The sequence below is a fragment of the Oncorhynchus mykiss genome, chromosome 12, assembly GCF_013265735.2.
Source record: "Oncorhynchus mykiss isolate Arlee chromosome 12, USDA_OmykA_1.1, whole genome shotgun sequence".
Lineage (NCBI taxonomy): Eukaryota > Metazoa > Chordata > Actinopteri > Salmoniformes > Salmonidae > Oncorhynchus > Oncorhynchus mykiss.
Window position 1 is genome coordinate 63,908,775 of NC_048576.1, and position 12,598 is coordinate 63,921,372.

The following is a 12,598-nucleotide window of genomic DNA, read 5'->3' on the forward strand; positions in this document are numbered from 1 at the left end:
GGCAAGATGCAGTAGATGGTATAGAGTACAGTATATACATATGAGATGAGTAATGTAGGGTATGTAAACATAAAAGTGGCATTGTTTAAAGTGGCTAGTGATACATGTATAACATAAAGATGGCAAGATGCAGTTGATGGTATAGGGTACAGTATATACATATGAGATGTAATGTAGGGTATGTAAACATAAAAGTGGCATTGTTTAAAGTGGCTAGTGATACATGTATAACATAAAGATGGCAAGATGCAGTAGATGGTATAGGGTACAGTATATACATATGAGATGTAATGTAGGGTATATAAACATGATATTAAGTGGCATTGTTTAAAGTGGCTAGTGATACATTTTTACATCCATTTTTCCATTATTAAAGTGAATGGAGTCGAGTCACTATGTTGTCAGCAGCCACTCAATGTTAGTGGCTGCTAGCAGTGAAAATGGGTGTGTGATGATAATTGAAATAGAATGATGGTGATAACATTGCATTTCACACAGTAAATGTTGCTTTCCTAACTTCTCGTGCAAGAGCCTTAGAAGTCCTTACTAGATGTATGTCCAGGGATTCTGTCGAAAATAAACTTGTGAATTTCTAAAACACTGTACAACATACCATTGGTGTTGACTCGAGTCACATGAATGACTCGAAAAGAAAGTGTGCAGCGCATCAACTCTTCATTTAACGGATTACAGTTTGAATTGGACAGCAGCCAATCAAATTGTGCCAGCTGAGAAAAAGTTGCGCGTGGCAGTGCAGAGGAACGTCAGCGGGTGAATTCAGATTCAGCCCTTGGAAAGATGATACCCAAAATTATTATTTTCGGATATAAAGACAACTCTGTATCAAGAAAAAAACGGGAAGAAAATTACAGACGGAAGCGCAACAATTTCCAACTTTGTTTGACATTTAAAGCTGCACAAAGAATAGTAAGTTGTGGCTAAGATAGCTGACAGCTATATATTTTATTACTTTACTGGTGTATCATGTAGGCTAACGTAACGTTAAATCAATGAGCCTCCACACAGTCATTCAGTAAGGGAACGTGATCATTGCACCCAAGATTGAGCTACAACTGGCAAGGCAGTTGGTAGCCTAAATCGTGCCTGATGTTACTGCTGTTCCTAAAACCATTGACATACGTTAGCCTACTGTAATCACACAGAGAGAGTGTGTGTGTGTGTGTGTGTGTGTGTGTGTGTGTGTTAAGGTTGGGCGATTGTGTACAAGTCTACATTGGTGGGTCATTCCAGTGGGTTAGAAGTTTACATGCACTAAGTTGACTATGCCTTCAAACAGCTTCGAAAATTCCAGAAAATGATGTCATGGCTTTAGAAGCTTCTGATAGGCTAATTGACATCATTTGAGTCAATTGGAGGTGTACCTGTGGATGAATGTCAAGGCCTACCTTCAAACTCAACTTCTCTTTGCTTGACATCATAGGAAAATCAAAAGAAATCAGCCAAGACCTCAGAAAAAAATGTTTGACCTCCACAAGTCTGGTTCATCCTTGGGAGCAATTTCCAAATGCCTGAAGGTACCACGTTCATCTGTACAAACAATAGTACGCAAGTATAAACACCATGGGACCACGCAGCCATCATACCGCTCAGGAAGGAGATGCGTTCTGTGTCCTAGAGTTGAACGTACTTTGGTGTGAAAAGTGCAAATCAATCCAAGAACAACAGCAAAGAACCGTGTGAAGATGCTGGAGGAAACAGGTATAAAAGTATCTACATTCACAGTAAAAACGAGTCCTATATCGGCATAAACTGAAAGGCCTCTCAACAAGGAAGAAGCCACTGCTCCAAAACCTCCATAAAAAAGTCAGACTACGGTTTGCAACTGCACATGGGGACAAAGATCGTACATTTTGCAGGTCTGATGAAATAAAAATAGAACTGTTCGGCCGTAATGACCATCGTTATGTTTGGAGGAAAAATGGGGAGGCTTTCAAGCCGAAGAACACCATCCCAACCGTGAAGCACGGGGGTGGCAGAATCATGTGTGGGGGTGCTTTGCTACAGGAGGGACTGGTGCACTTCACAAAATAGATGGGATCGTGAGGTAGGAAAATTATGTGGATATAGTGAAGCAACATCTCAAGACATCAGTCAGGAAGATGAAGATTGGTCGCAAATGGGTCTTCCAAATGGACAATGACCCCAAGCATACTTCCAAAGTTGTGGCAAAATGGCTTAAGGACAACAAAGTCAAGGTATTGGAGTGGCTATCACAAAGCCCTGACCTCAATCCTATAGAACATTCGTGGGCAGAACTGAAAAAGCGTGTGCGAGCAAGTAGGCCTACTAACCTGACTCAGTTACACTAGCTCTGTCAGGAGGAATGGGCCAAAATTCACCCAACCTATTGGGGGAAGTTTGTGGAAGGCTACCCGAAACGTTCGACCCAAGTTAAACAATTTAAAGACAATGCTACCAAATACTAATTGAGTGTATGTAAACTTCTGACCCACTGGGAATGCGATGAAAGAAATAAAAGCTGAAATAAATAATTCTCTCTACTATTATTCTGACATTTCACATTCTTAAAATAAAGTGGCAATCCTAACTGATTTAAGACAGGGAATTGTTTGCTAGGATTAAGTGTCAAGAATTGTGAAAAACTGAGTTTAAATGTATTTGGCTAGGGTGTATGTAAACGTCCAACTTCAATTGTATTTCAATTGAAATATAATGTTTATTTGGAAAGTAATAAATATATAGATATTTTTGAAAGCATTCATGATTTGCGTAAATGTAATATACTATTAATCTTGTTAAAAATATGAAATGGTATTACATTTGGTGAAGAGCACATTATGACTTGTTTAGGAATCGAAACTCAAAGTTTCGGTCTTGAGATTTGACTTGATACTTGACGGTCTTGACTTAACTCAAACTTGCCTGTCTTGACTTGGGACTTGAGTGCTAAGACTTGAGACTTACTAGTGACTTGTAAAACAATGACTTGGTCTCACCTCTGCAACATACTGTAGGTCAACTTGTTTGACTGTTTAGCCTACCACAGTGGTCACCAACCAATCGATCGACTGGTCGATCTTCAAGGCATTCCTAGTCGATCACCAAATATTTCTGTAGAAAAGCCAACGAACGATAAAGGCTTGCGCTCCTTTTAAAAAATTGTGTTGAGCTGTTGCCTGTAGGTGCACTTGATTCAAAGTCCTGTCTCCAATCGGATAGCTCAAATCACTGTGGCTAAAGAGCTTCCAAGACCCTGGCCACAGCCAAGTTTAATAGGCTACTAACCTACGTAAGATTTAATAACTTTTAAAACCATGACCACAGAGATACTGTCAACGAATACAGCAATGAGCTGCGGTTTTTATGAGTGAGGTCATGTTTAAGTTGATATTCAGCACTGTCACTGTTTTTAATCAACACTATTACAAAACTTGCTTCTCCGTACTTCCGCTCGGACTGCAGCTGCAAAGAATGTGTAGCCAAGTATTGATAGCCTGTATTTTATTATTATTAGCAGCTCGTCATGTCGATTTTAATATTAAGGAATATTTCACTTTCTCTGGCAGTAGGAACAACATGAATTTGTGCATAAGGCAGATGTGGTGCGACTCGAGTTTCGCCATCGGGTGGAAGACGGTGTCCCCTCTCTCTGGTCAGTCTCACCGGAGGAAAGGAAGGAGAGCGCAAAGACCGTGACGTCAAAAATAATTTTGAAAGGTCATCCAACTCGGAAACTCTGGCATCTTTCTAGAGCTCCGATTTTTCGACCTGGAAATCACTGACGTTGCGATTTGACCTCGTTGACCATCCGATGCAGGTACCTTCAGTTCAATAAAATAAAAAAGCGAATTATTTAAATTCATGCTCCACAGTGCCTAACAAGTGCTAAACCAACTGATATATATTGTTGTCAAGTATAATATGGTCTGATTAACAATATTAGCAAGCCAATCATATAACCAATATGCTGTGATAATGTACTGCCCAAACATAATTCCTACAAAACTGCTTGTGTGAGGTTAATCAAAGGATCAAAGGACAAGTCCTTGCTACACTAAAAAACAGGCGGCTATCTGATTCTGTACATTTTACTTCTGTAAAGACGAGACTTTCTACTGAAGTGCCTATTTGAACTGTTTGTCAATGCAGATATACTCTGAATCAAAGGACAAGTCAATGCTTTTAGCACACATTATCCTTATCAAGTTTCCAAGACATGTTGCAAATAAAGAATTGTTTGTCAAAGCGCTGTGAGCAGGGTTCGAACCTGCGCGGGAGACCCCATTGGATTTCAAGTCTTTACCACTCGGCCATCGCAGCTTGCTATGTTAAGAACCAGTCCTTAACCAGTCGGCTATCTGATTCTGTACATTAGGGTTCGAACGTGCGCGGGGAGACCCCATTGGATTTCAAGTCCAACGCCTTTACCACTCGGCCATCGCAGCTTGCTATGTTAAAAACCAGTCGGCTATCTGATTCTGTACATTTTACTTCTGAAGAGCCTGTTTGTCATTGCAGATATACTCTGAGCACCTGAATCAAAGTCCATGCATTTAGCACACGTTATCCATATCAAGTCTCTAATGACATGTTGCAAATAAAGACTGGTTTGTCAAAGCGCTGTGAGCAGGGTTCGAACCTGCGCAGGGAGACCCCATTGGATTTCAAGTCCAACGCCTTAACCACTCGGCCATCACAGCTTGCTACAATAAAAACCAGGCGCCTATCTGATTCTGTACATTTTACTGCTGTAAAGACTAGACCTTCTACTGAAGAGCCTATTTGAACTGTTTGTCATTGCAGATATACTCTGAGCACCTGAATCAAAGTCCATGCATTTAGCATACGTTATCCATATCAAGTCTCCAATGACATGTTGCAAATAAAGACTGGTTTGTCAAAGCGCTGTGAGCAGGGTTCGAACCTGCGCGGGGAGACCCCATTGGATTTCAAGTCCAACGCCTTAACCACTCGGTCATCACAGCTTGCTACACTAAAAAACAGGCGGCTATCTGATTCTGTACATTTTACTTCTGTAAAGACGACACTTTCTACTGAAGTGCCTATTTGAACTGTTTGTCAATGCAGATATACTCTGAATCAAAGGACACATTATCCTTATCAAGTCTCCAATGACATGTTGCAAATAAAGACTGGTTTGTCAAAGCACGTGAGCAGGCTTCAAACCTGCGCGGGGAGACCCCATTGGATTTCAAGTCCAACGCCTTTACCACTCGGCCATCGCAGCTTGCTAGGTTAAAAACCAGTCGGCTATCTGATTCTGTACATTTTACTTCTGTAAAGACTAGACCTTCTACTGAAGAGACTCTTTGAATTGTTTGTTATTGCAGATATACTCTGAGCACCTGAATCAAAGTCCATGCATTATCAAGTCTCCAATGACATGTTGCAAATAAAGACTGGTTTGTCAAAGCGCTGTGAGCAGGGTTCGAACCTGCGCGGGGAGACCCCATTGGATTTCAAGTCCAACGCCTTAACCACTCGGCCATCACAGCTTGCTACACTAAAAACCAGGCGGCTATCTGATTCTGTACATTTTACTTCTGTAAAGACTAGACTTTCTACTGAAGTGCCTATTTGAACTGTTTGTCAATGCAGATATATTCTGAATCAAAGGACAAGTCCATGCATTTAGCACACATTATCCTTATCAAGTCTCCAATGACATGTTGCAAATAAAGACTGGTTTGTCAAAGCACGTGAGCAGGGTTCAAACCTGCGCGGGGAGACCCCATTGGATTTCAAGTCCAACGCCTTAACCACTCGGCCATCACAGCTTGCTACATTAGGGTTGCAACGTGCGCGGGGAGACCCCATTGGATTTCAAGTCCAACGCCTTTACCACTCGGCCATCGCAGCTTGCTATGTTAAAAACCAGTCCTTAACCAGTCGGCTATCTGATTCTGTACATTTTTCTTCTGTAAAGACTAGACCTTCTACTGAAGAGCCTGTTTGAACTGTTTGTCAAGGAAAAAATATTCTGAGCACTTGAATCAAAGGACAAGTCCATGCATTTAGCACACATTATCCATATCACGTCTCAAAAGACATGTTGCAAATACTGCAAAGACTGGTTTGTCAAAGCGCGTGAGCAGGGTTCAAACCTGCGCGGGGAGACCCCTACATTAGGGTTCGAACGTGCGCGGGGAGACGCCATTGGATTTCAAGTCCAATGCCTTTACCACTCGGCCATCACAGCTTGCTATGTTAAAAACCAGTCGGCTATCTGATTCTGTACATTTTACTACTGTAAAGACGAGGCTTTCTACTGAAGTGCCTATTTGAACTGTTCGTCAATGCAGATATACTCTGAATCAAAGGACAAGTCCATGCATTTAGCACACATTATCCTTATCAAGTCTCCAATGACATGTTGCAAATAAAGACTGGTTTGTCAAAGCGCGTGAGTAGGGTTCAAACCTGCGCGGGGAGACCCCATTGGATTTCAAGTCCAACGCCTTTACCACTCGGCCATCGCAGCTTGCTATGTTAAAAACCAGTCCTTAACCAGTCGGCTATCTGATTCTGTACATTTTACTTCTGTAAAGACTAGACCTTCTACTGAAGAGCCTGTTTGAACTGTTTGTCAAGGAAAAAATATTCTGAGCACTTGAATCAAAGGACAAGTCCATGCATTTAGCACACATTATCCATATCAAGTCTCCAATGACATGTTGCAAATAAAGAGTTGTTTGTCAAAGCGCTGTGAGCAGGGTTCGAACCTGCGCGGGGAGACCCCATTGGATTTCGAGTCCAACACCTTAAACTCTCGGCCATCACAGCTTCTCCTGTTACTGACAGACCCTTAACCAGTCCACTATCTCGTTCTGTCCATTTTACCTCTAAAGTGACCAGATTATTGCTATTGAAGAGCCTACTTGAAACATTTGTCATGGAAGATCAATTCTGAGCACTTGAATCAAAGGATATGTCCAAGCATTATCCATATCAAGTCCCCAATGACATGTTACAATTAAAGACTGGATAGTCAAAGCGCTGCTCGCAGGGTTCAAACCTGCACTGGGCAACCCCCATGGATTTTGAGTCCAACGATTTAACCATTCTGCAATTACAGCTTTCTGAGGTACCTCACACGAGGACAAAAGTATCCAAATTCAACTGCCTAGTTGGATTTTTTTTCAAGCAAAGTTTTTTTAAAAGCAATTTTCTAAGCACTTCAATCGTTGGACGAGCACATAAAGTAAGGACAATTTAAATTCAAAGGAGATAGACCCAATTATTAAAGGTCTACTTTATCATCACCCAGTAAGCAGAGTTGAAAACTGTACAGGGAGAGTACATTGGACTTCAATTACAATGCTTAAATCACTTAGCCATCACAGCAGTAGGAATCTAAGGAAATTGATGAGGAGAAAGCAGAAGTGGGCTATATGCTTCAAGCAAGTTAAGAACATGGGTGGGGAGACCCCTTTGAAATTCAGGTCCAACGTCTAAAGAACTTGGCCATTGCAGCTGTTGGAATGCAAGTAAAGGGATTGGGATTTGGAAACAGACATCATTGGTGAAAAATGGTAAACTTGATGGCACAACATTTTGATCTTATTACACCAAGTAACCTCGGTCCTTTCCAAAGCTGTGAAGGTTGGAAGTTTAATGTGCAAGTCAAAAACCTATGTGCAGAGAAAGTACAAGTGGACTATTCACTGAGAATAAGATTTAAAAAAGAGCAGAGAGACCCAATGGGGTTTCAAGTCTGAGGACATACCGACCTGTCTCTCAGAATTTCCATCATAAATCTAATACAAACAGCAGTCTCTGTACTGAAGAGACTATTTGAACTGTTTGTCAATGCAGATATACTCTGAGAACCTGAATCAAAGGACAAGTCCATGCATTTAGCACACATTATCCTTATCAAGTCTCCAATGACATGTTGCAAATAAAGACTGTCTTGTCAAAGCACGTGAGCAGGGTTCAAACCTGCACGAGGAGACCCCATTGGATTTCAAGTCCAATGCGTTTACCACTCGGCCATCGCAGCTTGCTATGTTACAAACCAGTCCTTAACCAGTCGGCTATCTGATTCTGTACATATTACTTCTGTAAAGACTAGACCTTCTACTGCAGAGCCTGTTTGAACTGATTGTCAAGGAAAAAATATTCTGAGCACTTGAATCAAAGGACAAGTCCATGCATTAAGCACATTATCCATATCAAGTCTCCAATGACATGTTGCAAATAAAGAATTGTTTGTCAAAGCGCTGTGAGCAGGGTTCGAACCTGCGCGGGGAGAACCCATTGGATTTCGAGTCCAACGCCTTAACCTCTCGGCCATCGCAGCTTGCTATGTTAAAAACCAGGCGGCTATCTGATTCTGTACATTTTACTTCTGTAAAGACGAGACTTTCTGCTGAAGAGCCTATTTGAACTGTTTGTCAATGCAGATATACTCTGAGCACCTGAATCAAAGGACAAGTCCATGCATTATCCATATCAAGTCTCCAATGACATGTTGCAAATAAAGACTGGCTTGTCAAAGCGCGTGAGCAGGGTTCAAACCTGCGTGGGGAGACCCAATTGGATTTCAAGTCCAACACCTTCACCACTCGGCCATCGCAGCTTGCTATGTTAGAAACCAGTCCTTAACCAGTCGGCTATCTGATTCTGTACATATTACTTCTGTAAAGACTAGACCTTCTACTGCAGAGCCTGTTTGAACTGATTGTCAAGGAAAAAATATTCTGAGCACTTGAATCAAAGGACAAGTCCATGCATTTAGCACACATTATCCATATAAAGACTCGTTTGTCGAAGCGCTGTGAGCAGGGTTCGAACCTGCGCGGGGAGACCCCATTGGATTTCAAGTCCAACGCCTTAACCACTCGGCCATCACAGCTTGCTACATTAAAAACCAGGCGGCTATCTGATTCTGTACATTTTACTTCTGTAAAGACGAGACTTTCTGCTGAAGAGCCTGTTTGAACTGATTGTCAAGGAAAAAATATTCTGAGCACTTGAATCAAAGGACAAGTCCATGCATTAAGCACATTATCCATATCAAGTCTCCAATGACATGTTGCAAATAAAGAATTGTTTGTCAAAGCGCTGTGAGCAGGGTTCGAACCTGCGCGGGGAGACCCCATTGGATTTCAAGTCCAACGCCTTAACCACTCGGCCATCACAGCTTGCTACATTAAAAACCAGGCGGCTATCTGATTCTGTACATTTTACTTCTGTAAAGACGAGACTTTCTGCTGAAGAGCCTGTTTGAACTGTTTGTCAAGGAAAAAATATTCTGAGCACTTGAATCAAAGGACAAGTCCATGCATTTAGCACACATTATCCATATCAAGTCTCCAATGACATGTTGCAAATAAAGACTGGTTTGTCAAAGCGCTCAAACCTGGGTTTGAACCAGGGTTCAAACCTGCGCGGGGAGACCCCTACATTAGGGTTCGAACGTGCGCGGGGAGACCCCCTTGGATTTCAAGTCCAACGCCTTTACCATCGCAGCTTGCTATGTTAAAAACCAGTCGGCTATCTGATTCTGTACATTTTACTGCTGTAAAGACTAGACCTTCTACTGAAGAGCCTATTTGAACTGTTTGTCATTGCAGATATACTCTGAGCACCTGAATCAAAGTCCATGCATTTAGCATACGTTATCCATATCAAGTCTCCAATGACATGTTGCAAATAAAGACTGGTTTGTCAAAGCGCTGTGAGCAGGGTTCGAACCTGCGCGGGGAGACCCCATTGGATTTCAAGTCCAACGCCTTAACCACTCGGTCATCACAGCTTGCTACACTAAAAAACAGGCGGCTATCTGATTCTGTACATTTTACTTCTGTAAAGACGACACTTTCTACTGAAGTGCCTATTTGAACTGTTTGTCAATGCAGATATACTCTGAATCAAAGGATGCATTTAGCACACATTATCCTTATCAAGTCTCCAATGACATGTTGCAAATAAAGACTGGTTTGTCAAAGCACGTGAGCAGGCTTCAAACCTGCGCGGGGAGACCCCATTGGATTTCAAGTCCAACGCCTTTACCACTCGGCCATCGCAGCTTGCTATGTTAAAAACCAGTCGGCTATCTGATTCTGTACATTTTACTTCTGTAAAGACTAGACCTTCTACTGAAGAGACTCTTTGAATTGTTTGTTATTGCAGATATACTCTGAGCACCTGAATCAAAGTCCATGCATTATCAAGTCTCCAATGACATGTTGCAAAGAAAGACTGGTTTGTCAAAGCGCTGTGAGCAGGGTTCAAACCTGCGCGGGGAGACCCCATTGGATTTCAAGTCCAACGCCTTAACCACTCGGCCATCACAGCTTGCTACACTAAAAACCAGGCGGCTATCTGATTCTGTACATTTTACTTCTGTAAAGACGAGACTTTCTACTGAAGTGCCTATTTGAACTGTTTGTCAATGCAGATATATTCTGAATCAAAGGACAAGTCCATGCATTTAGCACACATTATCCTTATCAAGTCTCCAATGACATGTTGCAAATAAAGACTGGTTTGTCAAAGCACGTGAGCAGGGTTCAAACCTGCGCGGGGAGACCCCATTGGATTTCAAGTCCAACGCCTTAACCACTCGGCCATCACAGCTTGCTACATTAGGGTTGCAACGTGCGCGGGGAGACCCCATTGGATTTCAAGTCCAACGCCTTTACCACTCGGCCATCGCAGCTTGCTATGTTAAAAACCAGTCCTTAACCAGTCGGCTATCTGATTCTGTACATTTTTCTTCTGTAAAGACTAGACCTTCTACTGAAGAGCCTGTTTGAACTGTTTGTCAAGGAAAAAATATTCTGAGCACTTGAATCAAAGGACGAGTCCATGCATTTAGCACACATTATCCATATCACGTCTCAAAAGACATGTTGCAAATACTGCAAAGACTGGTTTGTCAAAGCGCGTGAGCAGGGTTCAAACCTGCGCGGGGAGACCCCTACATTAGGGTTCGAACGTGCGCGGGGAGACGCCATTGGATTTCAAGTCCAATGCCTTTACCACTCGGCCATCACAGCTTGCTATGTTAAAAACCAGTCGGCTATCTGATTCTGTACATTTTACTACTGTAAAGACGAGGCTTTCTACTGAAGTGCCTATTTGAACTGTTCGTCAATGCAGATATACTCTGAATCAAAGGACAAGTCCATGCATTTAGCACACATTATCCTTATCAAGTCTCCAATGACATGTTGCAAATAAAGACTGGTTTGTCAAAGCGCGTGAGTAGGGTTCAAACCTGCGCGGGGAGACCCCATTGGATTTCAAGTCCAACGCCTTTACCACTCGGCCATCGCAGCTTGCTATGTTAAAAACCAGTCCTTAACCAGTCGGCTATCTGATTCTGTACATTTTACTTCTGTAAAGACTAGACCTTCTACTGAAGAGCCTGTTTGAACTGTTTGTCAAGGAAAAAATATTCTGAGAAGTTGAATCAAAGGACAAGTCCATGCATTTAGCACACATTATCCATATCAAGTCTCCAATGACATGTTGCAAATAAAGAATTGTTTGTCAAAGCGCTGTGAGCAGGGTTCGAACCTGCGCGGGGAGACCCCATTGGATTTCAAGTCCAACGCCTTAACCACTCGGCCATCACAGCTTGATACACTAAAAACCAGGCGGCTATCTGATTCTGTACATTTTACTTCTGTAAAGACGAGACTTTCTACTGAAGTGCCTATTTGAACTGTTTGTCAATGCAGATATACTCTGAATCAAAGGACAAGTCCATGCATTTAGCACACATTATCCTTATCAAGTCTCCAATGACATGTTGCAAATAAAGACTGGTTTGTCAAAGCACGTGAGCAGGGTTCAAACCTGCGCGGGGAGACCCCATTGGATTTCAAGTCCAACGCCTTAACCACTCGGCCATCACAGCTTGCTACATTAGGGTTGGAACGTGCGCGGGGAGACCCCATTGGATTTCAAGTCCAACGCCTTTACCACTCGGCCATCGCAGCTTGCTATGTTAAAAACCAGTCCTTAACCAGTCGGCTATCTGATTCTGTACATTTTACTTCTGTAAAGACTAGACCTTCTACTGAAGAGCCTGTTTGAACTGTTTGTCAAGGAAAAAATATTCTGAGCACTTGAATCAAAGGACAAGTCCATGCATTTAGCACACATTATCCATATCAAGTCTCCAATGACATGTTGCAAATAAAGAGTTGTTTGTCAAAGCGCTGTGAGCAGGGTTCGAACCTGCACGGGGAGACCCCATTGGATTTCGAGTCCAACACCTTAAACTCTCGGCCATCACAGCTTCTCCTGTTACTGACAGACCCTTAACCAGTCCACTATCTCGTTCTGTCCATTTTACCTCTAAAGTGACCAGATTATTGCTATTGAAGAGCCTACTTGAAACATTTGTCATGGAAGATCAATTCTGAGCACTTGAATCAAAGGATATGTCCAAGCATTATCCATATCAAGTCCCCAATGACATGTTACAATTAAAGACTGGATAGTCAAAGCGCTGCTCGCAGGGTTCAAACCTGCACTGGGCAACCCCCATGGATTTTGAGTCCAACGATTTAACCATTCTGCAATTACAGCTTTCTGAGGTACCTCACACGAGGACAAAAGTATCCAAATTCAACTG

At 42.3% G+C, this 12,598-nt stretch overlaps 19 non-coding genes across 19 annotated transcripts; all 19 read right to left on the minus strand.

Annotated features, from left to right (window-relative positions):
* Window positions 1-4,600: 4,600 nt before the first annotated feature.
* On the minus strand, window positions 4,601-4,682 carry trnas-uga. Its single transcript has one exon. It is a non-coding gene; the product is annotated as a tRNA-Ser (tRNA).
* A 203-nt stretch (window positions 4,683-4,885) lies between these two features.
* trnas-uga lies at window positions 4,886-4,967 on the minus strand. The gene has a single exon. It is a non-coding gene; the product is annotated as a tRNA-Ser (tRNA).
* A 180-nt stretch (window positions 4,968-5,147) lies between these two features.
* trnas-uga lies at window positions 5,148-5,230 on the minus strand. The gene has a single exon. It is a non-coding gene; the product is annotated as a tRNA-Ser (tRNA).
* A 186-nt stretch (window positions 5,231-5,416) lies between these two features.
* trnas-uga lies at window positions 5,417-5,498 on the minus strand. The gene has a single exon. It is a non-coding gene; the product is annotated as a tRNA-Ser (tRNA).
* A 199-nt stretch (window positions 5,499-5,697) lies between these two features.
* On the minus strand, window positions 5,698-5,780 carry trnas-uga. The gene has a single exon. It is a non-coding gene; the product is annotated as a tRNA-Ser (tRNA).
* Window positions 5,781-6,401: 621 nt separating this feature from the next.
* On the minus strand, window positions 6,402-6,484 carry trnas-uga. The gene has a single exon. It is a non-coding gene; the product is annotated as a tRNA-Ser (tRNA).
* A 220-nt stretch (window positions 6,485-6,704) lies between these two features.
* Window positions 6,705-6,786, minus strand: trnas-cga. Its single transcript has one exon. It is a non-coding gene; the product is annotated as a tRNA-Ser (tRNA).
* Window positions 6,787-8,223: 1,437 nt separating this feature from the next.
* Window positions 8,224-8,305, minus strand: trnas-cga. The gene has a single exon. It is a non-coding gene; the product is annotated as a tRNA-Ser (tRNA).
* Window positions 8,306-8,501: 196 nt separating this feature from the next.
* Window positions 8,502-8,584, minus strand: trnas-uga. The gene has a single exon. It is a non-coding gene; the product is annotated as a tRNA-Ser (tRNA).
* A 194-nt stretch (window positions 8,585-8,778) lies between these two features.
* trnas-uga lies at window positions 8,779-8,860 on the minus strand. The gene has a single exon. It is a non-coding gene; the product is annotated as a tRNA-Ser (tRNA).
* A 207-nt stretch (window positions 8,861-9,067) lies between these two features.
* Window positions 9,068-9,149, minus strand: trnas-uga. Its single transcript has one exon. It is a non-coding gene; the product is annotated as a tRNA-Ser (tRNA).
* Window positions 9,150-9,681: 532 nt separating this feature from the next.
* On the minus strand, window positions 9,682-9,763 carry trnas-uga. The gene has a single exon. It is a non-coding gene; the product is annotated as a tRNA-Ser (tRNA).
* Window positions 9,764-9,954: 191 nt separating this feature from the next.
* On the minus strand, window positions 9,955-10,037 carry trnas-uga. The gene has a single exon. It is a non-coding gene; the product is annotated as a tRNA-Ser (tRNA).
* A 186-nt stretch (window positions 10,038-10,223) lies between these two features.
* Window positions 10,224-10,305, minus strand: trnas-uga. The gene has a single exon. It is a non-coding gene; the product is annotated as a tRNA-Ser (tRNA).
* A 199-nt stretch (window positions 10,306-10,504) lies between these two features.
* On the minus strand, window positions 10,505-10,587 carry trnas-uga. Its single transcript has one exon. It is a non-coding gene; the product is annotated as a tRNA-Ser (tRNA).
* A 621-nt stretch (window positions 10,588-11,208) lies between these two features.
* Window positions 11,209-11,291, minus strand: trnas-uga. The gene has a single exon. It is a non-coding gene; the product is annotated as a tRNA-Ser (tRNA).
* A 220-nt stretch (window positions 11,292-11,511) lies between these two features.
* Window positions 11,512-11,593, minus strand: trnas-uga. The gene has a single exon. It is a non-coding gene; the product is annotated as a tRNA-Ser (tRNA).
* Window positions 11,594-11,792: 199 nt separating this feature from the next.
* Window positions 11,793-11,875, minus strand: trnas-uga. Its single transcript has one exon. It is a non-coding gene; the product is annotated as a tRNA-Ser (tRNA).
* A 302-nt stretch (window positions 11,876-12,177) lies between these two features.
* On the minus strand, window positions 12,178-12,259 carry trnas-cga. The gene has a single exon. It is a non-coding gene; the product is annotated as a tRNA-Ser (tRNA).
* Window positions 12,260-12,598: the final 339 nt, after the last annotated feature.